Here is a 14387-nt window from a genome sequence, read left to right as displayed (position 1 = left end):
AGGAAAAAAATAACACAGCCAAATGTTTATAAAACAAAACACAAAACTATCGATTATGTTGTCTATGAAAAAAATCAGAATAAGAACAATTTGCCAGTAAAAATTTGTTTTCACTGCAGATGTAACAAAACTAATAAAAAAAATGCATCTATTAAAACAAGTCTAGGTGATACAGCATCTGCACCCTCTTTTAAAGATAATAGCAGGCTTGTAACATCACTAAGAAAAGCAAAATAGGTTATGTAGAACATAATTACCAAGTAGCAAAAAATATAACCTCCTATGTCTCATAATCGATGAAAGCACTAAGCAAACGCAACATTCCAAGACCAAAAGATAGGCATAACATAACTATTAATGAGCACAACTTCAAAATAGTCTCTCACTTGTAGTTTCTCTATTACTGAGCATCGTGATTACTTCCAATATTCCTAACAATTTTTCTTCATTTGTCGCTGTCTTCAGCTGTTCTGAGAGGTTTGCAGAATTACTTTTTAGCTGAATTCTTAATTTGGCCAGACCATCTAGTTGGTGATCGTCCTCTTAATCTTTTCTTCGGAACTCTTCAAGAAACAATTAATCTCTCCAAACTATCGTCACCTCTGCGAACCATGTGACCGAAAAATTGCAGAATACGTTGTAGACATACTTTGAACAGCCTTTTTTAAATCTCGAGTTGGTTTAGAATGCAAACGTTTGTCCTATAAGCTATCCAAGGTATGCACAGCATTATTATCCAGCACCACAATTTAAAGGCATCAATTTTTTGGAGCTCGCATCCGCGAAGAGTCCAAATCTATGCCCCGTATAGAAATATTGAGAATACAAGGGCATTCATTAGTCTCACCTTGATAGTTTAAAAGATAGATATGTCTATGTGATAGATAGATAGTTAGGCATCTTATCACAATTTTGCCCCATACCAATAAGTCTCGGAACTATACTAAGATAGAAAAAACTATCTGGTATTCCTCTAACATGTTAGTTGAATAGTGTGGAATCTGTCGACCACCATTATTTTTGTCTTATCTTTATTGATTTTTAGACCAACGTTATTGCTTTCGTACTCAATTCTTTGCAGAAGAATAAACATTTCTTGCTCATTTGCAGCTATAAGTGTAGTATCATCATCAAATCTTAAATTGAAGATTTTCCTACTAGTCACTATCCTACCATGACATGCTCACCATAAATGTTGAATAAGTCAGGTGACAATACGGATCCTTGTTTAACACCTCTCTTGGTCTTGAATTGTAAAAGAGGTCTGAGCAAGGACAGCTGCGAAGAATAGAGGAATATGCTCCTTATTATCATGATTAAGATCTAAACTACCAAAAGGACAATCTAAATTAAGACTGTATAATATGTCAATTATTTGCCCAGTTGTTAGATATAGAAGTGAAACACGGACTCATGGACATTATCAACAAATAAATATTCTGCCACTATGTGAAAATGTGAAAGGAAGGTTCTTAGAATGATATTTGGCCCCCATAGATGAGTTGACGGGAGAGAGAAGAAGGAGCCGCAATGCTTAACTGGCTCTGTAAAGTACAGAAAACATCATCAGACATAGAAAAACTAACCGGATAAGATGTACAGGTTACGTGGTTAGGTCAAAGGAAGACACAGTGCTAAAGACAGTGTTTCCTGAGAAACCAGATGGTAGAAGATCCGTAGGCCGTCCCAGATGGCCAAAAAATAAAAAAATGGACATGAGGGAAATGGGAAAAAGACAGATGGAAAATGACATCTCGATTTGTAAAGCCAGTCAAGAAAAATAACTAACAACAAATAATAAAATAACAAATGAGTGTAAGCAGTTAATGCTTGTGGTTAAAAAATATGAGAGTATAATTTTACTACTATGTACAGCCCAAAAATATAGATTAATTACAATTTTTAGTAATTGAAGTTGTACCTATAAAACAACAAATATAATAAGAAATACGGAAAATTAGAGTTAAAGGCAAAGATAATGAAAGTGTTACCGCTAATGATGATATTGACGAAAACAACGCAACCGTTAAAATTAGGAGAAACAAGAAATGAAAGAATAATTCAAGGATAAAAGGCAAAATGATAAAACATGCAAACATGTAACTGCATGTGGCTTATTGATTATAATTTCTGCCGTTAAAGTGGAAAATACTATTAATGAGATATACGCAGAGCTCATTAGCTAAAACAGGAAATATCAGAATCGTCTAAAAGGGAATTATCGTTAAGAGGCGGCCGCTACCAGTAAAACCGGCGGTAATCTCTAACATTCTCATGATTTAGTTAACGACAAAACAAATAGTAATATCAGCGAGCATAACGATGAAATAAATTCCCCAATATTAGAAAGCGTTTCAGTTAATAATAAGAAAGGCGCGTCGGGGCGGGCGCCCGGAAATCATAAAATTTTAGGGATAATTAATTTTTAATGCAAACGGTTTCCTTGGAAGAAACGGCCGATTCTAAATTAGAATATTCTCGGCGATATTTTAACCAGAACGGCCATTCTGCGGATTTAATTACATTATTGAAGTGTCATGTGCTACGTTTTTGATAAATGCTGGAGTAAGGATGCTCCGGGGAACTCCTGCCAGACGTTGCCAATACATAGGCGTGCTATGGACGCCTATCTTTCATCTATGATTCGATGGGTTTATAATAAATATCAGATAATACTTTATTTAGTATTATTTAGCGGTTTTTATAGTTGTTTTACAGAAGTCATATTTTCGAATTACAAAGGTAAAAAAGGTCTAATAAAAGATGGATAAACCACAGGCCTTTCATAAGCGTTATTAAAATTTTTTTGATCGCTTTTACTTGACAAAAAGTACAAAAATGATGGTGATTTATAAAGGGTGGACAAGAATATGTACATATGTAAAGATTTTTTAAAATAAATGTAAGCATTCGTCGAAAATATGTAATAAATAATTTAAAGCAATAATAATAATTATAAAAAAGAGTTAAAAACAAACAACATTAATTCTCAGTATCTTTATTTTTACATATTATATATATATATATATATATGTATATATATATATATACATATATATATATATATATATATATATATATATATATATATATATATATATATATATTTATATATATATAATATTCAATATCCAATCAATTGCATCCACAATCACTCCACTTACTTTTTCTCTCTTCCTTATATTTAAGGCTAGGACGACAACAGAATAATATTTTAATCTGTTGTATAACTTTCACAACAAATATGTCACTTTTGGAGAGTAACTCTTAGAGTACGTATAAAACTAGCGTAAATCTAGTTTAGCAATTTATTTTTTTGGGAAAGCTCGAGTTGTGTATTATTTCTTACCGATCACCAAATTCTCAGCCAATTTGCTGTAGATTAGAATGGTTAAATTATTTTAATCTTACAGCCACTTTCACTGGATGAAATAGTACCTAAACCTGCTCTTTCTTACATAAAAAGTTATCTTGCATATCTGGTTCTAATATGAAATTCATTATAGAAATTGGATTGTCTAGTGGACTTCTTAAAAATGGCTTTAATTTATAATCAGAATCTCCTTATAAGAACCCATTTCTATTATCTCCATTTAAACTTCTTTTCAGTAATACAGAATTACTTATTTTTATCTGGTGGGTACCTAGAAAAACATATCCAAGAAGTATTACGAAATTGTCAGAATTTGAAATCAATATTCCATATATTATATAGAAGATTTATTGAAAGTTTTAAAAATTTTCAACTACGCTCTGGATATTTTGTATACTTACTCTGAGACTTTTGTTATATATAATTGAATGTATTTTATAATTGAAGAGGTGGATTTTAAAAGATCTTAAGTAAAAAAAGTACATTTTTCAGGAACGAATTTTTTCTATGTTTAAGAATATATTAAATGTTACTTTGCAATAGAATCAGTCATGTAATTTGCAGGTTTAAATTCTTGCTTCAAGACAATTGAAAGTAAGATTTGAACAAAAAATCATGGCTTTTAAGAACGTAAACATTTGGTTTTTTTTTAAAACGACCTTAAGTCAGCACTTTTGAGAAATTCATGTGGGAGAAAACGATATATTATTATTCATTTGAAAATTTATTGATAATCAGAGCTTGTCGTTAAGATATCAGCAAAGGTTTAATAACTATCTAAGTACATAATTAAAAATTAATTTTTATTCATCAAAATCAATTATTCACATTTTTGTCAAAATTTGAAAAGTAAACTTGAAAAATCTTTCAAATAACAGTCTCCAGTTGGAACCATTTTGCACATTGGTCAGTGTAGTATTATAAAAGTCTTTTGAACTTTCAGATAATGAAATAAATTTGAGAAGGTTTTCCATATCTTTTTTCTTCTTTTCACTTACATGATTTACTAATGGCATAGACTTCACTGTACTGTACACTCCCAGTAAATTGCACCTTTTTTTATAACTTAAAAATACTAGAACCGCCACAGTAGGTATTTTTAGCTTCAATGTCTTTATTCCTTTTATTTGAAAATGAAAAATCTCGTTGTTCATTTATCAAAAAAGGCAGCTTCTTTAATAAAACTCATTTTGCAGCATCCCAGAAATCAAAAAGTTCCCAGTCTTTTCCTAAAACTTTAACTGTAGCTGAAGATTCAAACACTTTGCAGTACTCCTCTAGTTCAACTATTGTTTCTTTTCTTCTAAATATTTTTTCAAAACGTCCAAATACTCCATCAAGAGGCACATAGCTATATCCTCTGATTGGAAAGCAATGCTGAATATTTCAAAACGCTCTGGCAGTCTGCACATAACTAAGTAGGAAACCCAAAACATTTTAATTTTTATTTTGTCCACTGCAAGCATCGAAAAACTGTTAAAATGTCAATGATTTCACTAGAACATTTTTAAACTGTCTTCGAAAACCCCCCAAAAAGTTATACAGAGCTGAAACTACTTCATTGGAGCCTCGTCAACTCTGGTTTTTAGTCCATGTGTACAGAAAAGAAAGTATTAGTAGAATCTTGTGTATCTTCCATCAACACAAAAGTAAGGTTATAAACCCAAATTTGTCGAGAATAAAATACCTCACCAACTTTTAGTTTTGGAAGGGGCTAGTTTTGTTCTTTGTCAATAGATACCTTAACTACATTGGCTTCTGTTCTTTTAAGCAGTTCATAAAATTTCTTAGCTCGTAACTTGTGCAATATGTACAAAATGAACAAACAGTCTTTGGACTGCCAAAAGGACTGCCAAAACTTAGATTGGATTTCGTTCGTCTGAAACATCTTGAAGAACTTTGAGTAAGATGCAAGTGACTTCTTTTGTTCTTTTTTAGTCTGTTTCCAAATATGCCACAATTTTTTAATAAATAACTCAGGGCTAAAGTAACCGCGGACACTCTTATTATGACTATAATGACTTTCACAGCACTTTAATGATTTTATGAAATCAATCATTGATTGAGCTATAGTTGAATCTTTGGGTTTTATCCTAGCTCCACCTCGCTTTTCACGAGGACATTCTCCTGACCCTTTTAAAGCTTTAGCTAATCGATTTAATCTTTTTGATGAAAATTGTATAATGGGCAGGAATGTGGAATTATACATTCTTAATAAAACACCATTTGTCTGTAGTATGAAGTATTTTGTAACTGTTCGAGATCATGGGTTTGTTTTATTTCTAGGCCTATGTTGCTTAGATTCTTCTTAATAAAAGGAGTTTTACTCAATAAATAACATAACCTTAAAACATGAACATTCAGAGTAAATATCTTAATATTTTGATATTCTTACCTCACAAATGCACGAACAACAAATCATACAATCGTAGACAATGAATGTTTATAACCAAAGGGCCGTATTTACTCTTCAAACAATTTAAAATAACAATATTATAAACTTCTTACGGTACATGTGATGTGATGGGACAAAGACAAATAAACACAACAGCAAGACCAAGACCAAAAACTACCAAACGCGCATGTTTGGAAGTTTTAATGGAAGCGAAATCGAATAATCGATCTCTATCTAATCACTATCGATCAGAAAACCAAAATTTAAATAAAAAGCATTTGAAAATTTAGTTGTAACAAAACATTTCAAAGTAAATAAGTAATGAACAAAGTGTTGTTTTTGTTTAAGTATTCCATTTTACATCTTTATACGACGGCTCAAATTATTTCTAACAATATTATTTTTTAACTCTTATTTTGTTTCTATTTATTTACATTAAATATTAATTTGTTTTGTTGTATAATTCACTTTTGCAATAATTATGTGACCTATTTGATTTAAAATGGATTCAGGATTTTTTTATACTTTGGCAATTATGTCAACTTCGATCTCTGTCAATGATAATAACTTGCAACGGTAAGTAAATTAGATGGACTGTAGAGTATATTAATAATAATATAAACTAATATTTAAATTTAAAGCAATCCTTAAGAAAGATTTCTCAAAATACACAACAGTTATTATTAATATTTTCTATTTTGAGAACGATTTCTGAATTGGTAATCGAAAAGTCAAAATAAACTTATTTTAAAATAAAATTGTGACTTGTTCCTAATAAAAACGGTAAGCTGCCATTTAAATTAATTCACTCAAATGTGATTGTCGTAGCAACTTTTTTAAAAGCTAAAAAAGACAAGAGGTCAAATTAAAACAATAAGTTTGGCAACAAGGTTAGTCTCTACTCGCCGGTTTCTCCCACTATTAAAAATCTTAAAAAGGTATTTTAAAAAAATCAATTTATTTGAAATGTTTTTCCCTGTTTTTCTAAAGACTGAGTTGTTTAGTAGTTTTATGTAACTGTATACTTATTACAATATATTACTAAGTTTTAAGTAGTATGTCTGTATCTTTATAATTAAAATAGGTTATGAAACACCCTGTACAGTACAAAAATATGCCGGTATACCACCGCTCCCGTTAAATACCAGTCTTCAACGGTTCCTCGAAAATTATCAAGAGCAAATGATAATTCATTGTTCTCAACCAACCCTTTCTTTTCAGTGACAGGCCGAAGCGTCACATTTGTCGGGCTGGCTTCTTCTCGTCTTCTCCTATCTGAGCCCAGGACGAATTAAGCCACTTTAGCTTAATAAATGACGTCTCCCTGAATATGCAAACTCTTTTTTTCATCGCCCCGTCATTATTTTATTTCTCCTTGATCGTTCCTGCCTTCCTCAGGATGAACTCAATTCGAATTCAACTTTCGGATAATAGAGATAAAAAGTTTTAATTGTCTAGCGCTAACTGAGACTGCTCTTTCTATTGAAAATTGTTTAAATCCTGCAGAGGGTTTCTTTCAATGCCCGCTCAATGCTCGATGCCGCTTAAAAATGAGATGATATATATGCCGAATTCTCAAGGAGGATGCCGCTTTTTGTTTGTGGCTTGAAAAACTATTCCAATTTAGATTATTTCTTGTTAAAAAATAAAAATTCTTCTACTCTTTAAGTCATTACTATTTAGGACAATAATGATTGGTTCAGAATCGAATAAATTCTATATATATAAAATATATTCAATGGTTGAATAGCAGAGGTTTGATCGGTCAATAATTGGCAAATGAAAGTCGTCAACTACTTCAATGATTTACTTGAAAAGATCTTAGAATATAAGTAAACAACTTTTTTCTATCCGTTGTAGGATGTCATAATTTCACATGTTAAACACAAAATTTCACATGTTTTTAAAAGTAAATGTACAATACTGCTCTTTTACAGTTTTTTTTGTGTTTTTTGTTTCTTTTTTCTCGTTAAGTTTTAATGTTTAAGTTATCGTAGAGTTTTTATAACATCTAAAAAACCTAATTGTTTTTGTAAGTATGAATCCTGTTAGTTGTTTACTTATATTCTCAGATCTTTTCTATTCCAACGCCCTGTACATGGATTTGTAAATATTTGTTATAAGTAGTTTTAAGCAGTGGGTTTACCCATAAAGAGTTTTACCCTGAAGGACTGAAAAACATTAGTAAATACTTTAAAGTGAATAGACAATTGTTTCCCGGTATTTGTAGATATAATATTTTAAAAGCCTTTGTTTTTGTTTCGCTGGAAAGGCCAAAAGCCGCCAGGTACCTAGTTATTATATTTAGAAAGTAAGTCACAAAAAACCGTGATCATTTTTAAAGAAAGTTGTTTACAAGCGATGCGTGGGTTTTTCTGATATCAATTAAGAGGCGGGATATAGAAATTTTCTGATTGGTTAGCGAGTTTGGAATGGGAAAAGAGAGTGAATGTTTTGAAAGTTTGGAGTAAAAAAGAATATTATGTGATGGTCATCCGAGAGAGGCAGTTGAAGTTTTGTGTAGTCAATTTAGAAGCAAGTACCAGTAGTTTAATAATTAGAAGTGAGTGGCTAAAAGGTGGAACGAGAGATAGATCCAAGTTGAGAAGTCGAATACCTCCTGGATTCTTTAAAGTCCAAGTGAAAGATTGTTAGTATATAAAAGAGAGGAGAGAATTTTGGAGTTTGTTGAACGAATACTGGTAAAAGAGACCTGCTCGTGTTTTTGGAGAAAGAGTTTGCTGGTATGCTGATAGGTGGACACTTAGAACGGAGAAGGCTTTGATTGGTAGCCTAACATAATCAACAAGGGGGAGCTGTTCTGGTCGAAAGAAGACATCGTCGTGTGTGAGTTAAAAGGTCAGTCAATAATTTTTATGACCTAATTTTTTTTGTATATTTTAAATAAAAGTCTCTATACTATCAGAAGAACAAAAATTATCGCTATTTAAGATACCATCAAGTTTATAAAAGTTTTTTTTACTTCAAACGATAATTATAAATATTGCGTAATAAATTTAAAAGGTTTCTTTTTATAATATTCAAATTTGTTTGTACAAAAACATATGAACAAAAATTGCAATATTTAAAAATTTTATATTATTTCTTTTGATAATAAAACATATTTGCATTTGTACATTTATGTTATTTCTATTTATTTCCTTTCCTTATTTTATCCCGAGAAAGAACAGTTAAGAGATACTTGAAGCCACGAGAAAATATAAGTATAACCTAAGCTGATTTATTATTTTTATAAAATGGCACCCTGAGATTGTTTTTTATATGATTTGCGACACTTAGATAGATAATTAATTAAATAATTAATTAAAGTAATTAAATAAATAAAGAGTTAAATAAAAAGTAAGAAAAGACAAATCATAATAAAATGGCGAACCAACGTGTGGCATTTAAGTATCTCTAGTTGTGAATTTGAAAGGATAGGAAACGGAAAAACAGGTGATTGAAAATTTATTTGCCCGTCGGAAAAAGTTGATATATTTGAAAGTTTATGAAACAGTTTTTTATTTATTTTTCTCTAAGTACAATTTTTACATATTTATTTTATTTTGATTGATTTGAATTTTGATAATTTAAAAAAAAATTTTGTGTGATAAATTTATTGTATTTGGGGAGAAAAAAAATTTCGTATCTGCAGCATACAAGGTATTTTCGAATTTCTTATCAGGCGGGGATAAAATTTAACTACATGTCCATTACCGAAAAAAAAACAAAGGCTTTTAAAATATTATATCTACAAATACCAGGAAACAATTGTCGGAAGGGCGTTGGAAATTTATGTGCCGCGTTCTATTATATATATATATATATATATATATATATATATATATATGATTATTCGTGTTCTTTATTTTAACCTTAATTGGTTTCGTAAACAACCAATTAACCAAGATATGCCGAAATTATCGCCGCTATTTATGAGAGTGTGTAGGAGAATTCAAGGCAATCGATTTCATGTCGCTCACAAGAGCTCGGCGTTTCATAAACAACTACTTGGCGAATTTTGCATCGAGACTTAGACCTGGATACGTACAATTTAACTGATCCCGAAGCCAAAGTTAAAGACCCATAGACAACGACGTGTGGCCCATATTCAGTGATGGGGCCCAATTTTGAATGAAAAGTCAATCAAATAGAATTGTCGAATTTGGTACAATTTCTTTCCAAATGAGGTCCAATATTGTTAAATACGTCTCGAAAAAGTAATTCTGTAGTTTAATAATAAGGTGTAAATCCTTTTGAGGTTTATTATAGGATGTTAGGATGTTTCGAAACAAAAGTACTAAGGCAAATCTATGGAGCAGTGAACGACAATGGAGAGTGGAGAAGATATTATAACTTCGAACTTTATAGAATATAGCAGGAACCAGATATCGTCTGAGGGGGATAGGGCATGTAAGGCGGATGGAACAAAATGACCTAGCTAGAAAAACGCTCCTTGATAGACCATTGGTCAGAGAAGAAGAGGAAGATCCAGAACAAGGTTCCTTAATAACATCGATGAAGACATGAGAATGAAGATATGAGGCTAGGACCCACGCGGGGTTGCAAAACCAGAATGATGATGATGAATGAATTAAAAAAGGAGCATAAATGAGATAATAATAATAAGGTCAGTAGGGCAAGCTCTAGAGGGAGACTTTAGTGCAGATATAAAGTGTAAAAATAAATGATATGTCTATATTCATAAATGGATAAAATAAAGAAAGATAGGTAATTGACAGATCGATAATGAGTATATTATTATTATTATTGTAATTGTTTCTAACTAAGAGCATATACTTCACTTCATTTCATTTATTTTCAATCATACAAACTTCGAACTTTTATGAGAGTCTTTAAAGTCCGTTTTACCTGCTTTTGCTGCCAAATCTTTCACCATTGTTTGTGTGCACGTCTGGGCGATAACTTCCGTAAGTTATTAGTAACTATAAACAATAACATAAAACTAAAAAGCATTTGTATTTGTAAATCTTTATTTGAACTATCAAAAAGCTGTGAAAATGAAAAGCGGAACAGCAACAGTATTATTGTGTCCACAAAACATTTTATGACCGTTTATAAAGTTCGCACCTCTTTGCAGAACTTTATCGCCGCAAAATGCATTTTCCGTCGAAAATGAATCCTGTAAATACACTCAACCTCCAAATTAGAACATTCTCATTGACTAATTAACTCTAGGGCCGGTATAGCCGAGTCTCCGGAATTAATATTGTGTCCCGTGTGCGAATATGCATTGCTGCCAACTGCAACAACTAAACAATTCACACGGTGACGGTCAACGGCAATTATAAACTTGGTACACGTTCCGTCTGTTCTCTGTTCGCTATTATTGCGCCAATGCCAGTGCCGGCTCGATATTTTATGAATGCCGAATTGTATTTGAGCTCTTTCTCTCTTTGGGCTAATTAGTGGGTTCTTGGCTTTAGATTTGAAAATAATAACGGACATTTCAAACAAACTACACTAAAAAAAAAAAAAATAAAAAATAAAAAATGTACATTTTAGTGAGAAAACACAGAAAGCAAACATTCTGGGGAAAGAATATTAGGCCCATTAGAATCTTTATTAAGAATAACAATCAATAACGTTAATAAGATTAAATGATATAAAGATGGTTGATATGCTTTAAAAAATTAGTCTTAGCAGGGCACGGAATAAAAACAGACACTCTGATTCAAGAATACGACTTAATATTAAATAAAGAAAAACTATAGTGTAACAATTGTAGAGGTACAGAAGTACAGTACATTCAACCAACTTAAACCTCTAAATGATTAATGGAATTCGCAGAAAACGTTTCGTTGTAGTAAAAGGCACGGTAAACTGCACTGGAGTTCTCCATAATCTTTTTAATTACTTACTTTGTTTAGAATACTTTTTGCCTGTATTATCAGGTAGAGTTAATTTATATAAAATAAGGAGCAAAAATTAAAACAGAATTTTAAAAATTATTGTTTATTTGGTTAATAATGAATGTATAAAAATAATGGTTAACCTGCTGTACAATTATTTTGTAAATAACATTATAATAGTGTACTAACTGATTATTTAAATTTATAAATCATCATCATCGTCACTAAATTCACTACGGCTATCATTATGTAAATCTATACTCACTGGAAAAATTTCACTAATATTATTTTCCCGGATCCACCACTCTTCTATTAATTTTTTACATTTATATTTACAGTTTTGGCCCATATTTCTAGAGTTGCAGTTTTAAGAGCTGCTTGCCACATTTCCCCAACTGCATCGTCACTGTATCCACTACATCCAACTTGATTATCATAATATGTTTTACATATACCCCAGATGTGATCGATGGGATTAAACTGGCAGTAATACGGCGGTAACCATAGTACTTGATGTAACTTGATACAATTTGGTCATCTATATAAACTGTTGGTTTTTCATTACGTTTCAAAATTTCCAGTAAGTCTGATTTGAAGGCGTATTCCGGAAAATTGATATTATTTTTAACTAACCAATTTTTTATGCTCGGTACGTTCCACGACTGTTTTGGTTGTTTCTTCAAAATCTCCGAATGGGAAGGAGCATTATCTAAAACTATAACTGATGGTTTACCAGACTAGGTAACAGTTTTATCTCAAGCCATTTAACAATCATATCACTCATGTTTTCATGCTGATCAGCAGATTTTGATTTAAAAAAAAAAAAAATTACGTTTTCTATAAAGCCTTCTTTCCCTCTGCATAAAAAATGATGTCTTCTGCCTTCGCTATCTGTGTGTTTTATTGATTCTATGCTGTCGTATTGACAAATTCTTTTAATTCCACTTTCAGATTTAAGTTTATTATATTCTCTCAAACATTTTATTTTTTTGTGAACCACACTACTCCTTTCGCATAAAAGTAACCTACTTTATATATATTTTTTAAATTTAAATCCTACTTGGTCAGTAAAGTATCTAAACTGACATGTTGTAAACAAATTTTTTTCCATCAGGTAAGTAAATGCTCCTGAATATTGACTTGTTGTTTTTCTTGTCTTCGTGATACTTAGTCACAGTAAGATCTTCTTGAGAATCTCTGAAAGTCTTTATTACAGTTTTCCGCTTAGTTTATCCCGATTGCGTCACACACGCGTTGATTTATACATAATAATGACTTTAAAGGTATACCATTATCTCTTTCCATGGTAAAGTATTTATGTACATTTGCAATTAATTCATAAATATACAACTTACCTTTAGACGGTCACTTGAAACTACACGTTTGAATTACAATATACTGAGTCTAGATCAATATTACAGAAACTTTCCTACTGTTGTACATGAGGGGTAAAATATAATATAACCGCTTACAAATATCCTAAACACATTAAGCAAATTGGCCTAAAGATGATTAGGAATGCCGATTGTTATTAATTATGTTTGATAAAAATTTAGAAATGGTTGAAAACCGTACATAAACAAATTAAAATGTTTCCCACAATTAATTTATTTTTAGTACTTTCATTTGAAAATAAAAAGTTATATAAATATATTTACCAAAACTCTAACTTTAACCCGTAATCGCAGACGTCTCAAAAACGGTACACTCTAACATACATATTATGGTCAATCCAACCACTATTATTTAAATTGACAAAATGTTGTAGTTTACTCCGAAGTATTTTTTAACAACAAATTAAAAGTGATATTTTAGTACTTTATATATCTATTTTGATATAAATTATCTTTAGCACGATAGTATTTGTTTCAGAAAAAAATTATTAAACAAGTAGGTGTTGTTGAAGGTCATGTTTAAGAGAATGACGTATGCATTAGGCAGCTTATGTTACTCTTTATCGTATGGAGTGTGGTCTAAAAAGTGTAATTTGTGACGAATTAGCTTAAATATATGGAAATGTCCTTTTATGTTGCTTACATCTAGGACAAGGAAAAATGAATAGTATATATTTGTAGCTAATGTAAGACTTCGTATTTAAATGAAATTGTTTAATACTGCTTGTATCGTAAAAAATTTAATATAAGTGAGTCCAATAGATTGAGAAAAGGGATTAAAAATCTTCCGGCTGAAGGAATTAAAGTTATAATATATGGGATTAAATTTAAAAAATTGAAAAGGCTGAGATCCTCAGAGACTTGGCAAGAATAAAAGTAAAGGAAATGACTAAAGAATAAAGGAGAGTGGGTTAAAGGAAAATCAATGAGTTAATCAACAAAATTAGAGATGATAGAGGTCCTTCATGCTTAAAGCATCTAGCACCCTGAACAAAATATATTTTGGTTATATTAAATTCGGTACATAAAAGCCTGAAATTTTTATTTGTGAGTATGATGTACTAAGTTGTTGACTAAGAGAGGGGAGCAATAGTTGATTAAGGGTTTTGGCAAAGTGGGAGAAAGTGAATTCTGATGAATTGCTGGATTGTGTTTAAATGGTTACTGAGTTTAGAACTAATGAGTGGATGGTAGATATATGAAATGACAGAGAAATAACAAAAGAAAAAAGAATGGACAGGAATATGATGTAAACGTGAAGATTGTAAAATAATGAAATAATGAGGTATGATAGATATGATGTTAACAATAGGGGGCTGAAAAAAATTTTTTTGGAGGGAGTGCTGTGACAG

The 14387-nt window shown here is 31.0% G+C and overlaps 1 protein-coding gene across 1 annotated transcript in view; it reads right to left on the bottom strand.

Annotated features, from left to right (window-relative positions):
* The window catches only part of LOC140433998 (lachesin-like), a 675206-nt gene that overhangs the window by 219151 nt on the left and 441668 nt on the right, over positions 1 to 14387 (bottom strand). The gene's annotated exons all lie outside the window — the stretch shown is intronic.

Source organism: Diabrotica undecimpunctata, chromosome 2 (genome assembly GCF_040954645.1).
Source record: "Diabrotica undecimpunctata isolate CICGRU chromosome 2, icDiaUnde3, whole genome shotgun sequence".
In the NCBI taxonomy this organism is placed as follows: Eukaryota; Metazoa; Arthropoda; class Insecta; order Coleoptera; family Chrysomelidae; genus Diabrotica; species Diabrotica undecimpunctata.
Note: the sequence above shows the minus strand (reverse complement) of the source record. Positions and strands in the feature narration are given on the sequence as shown.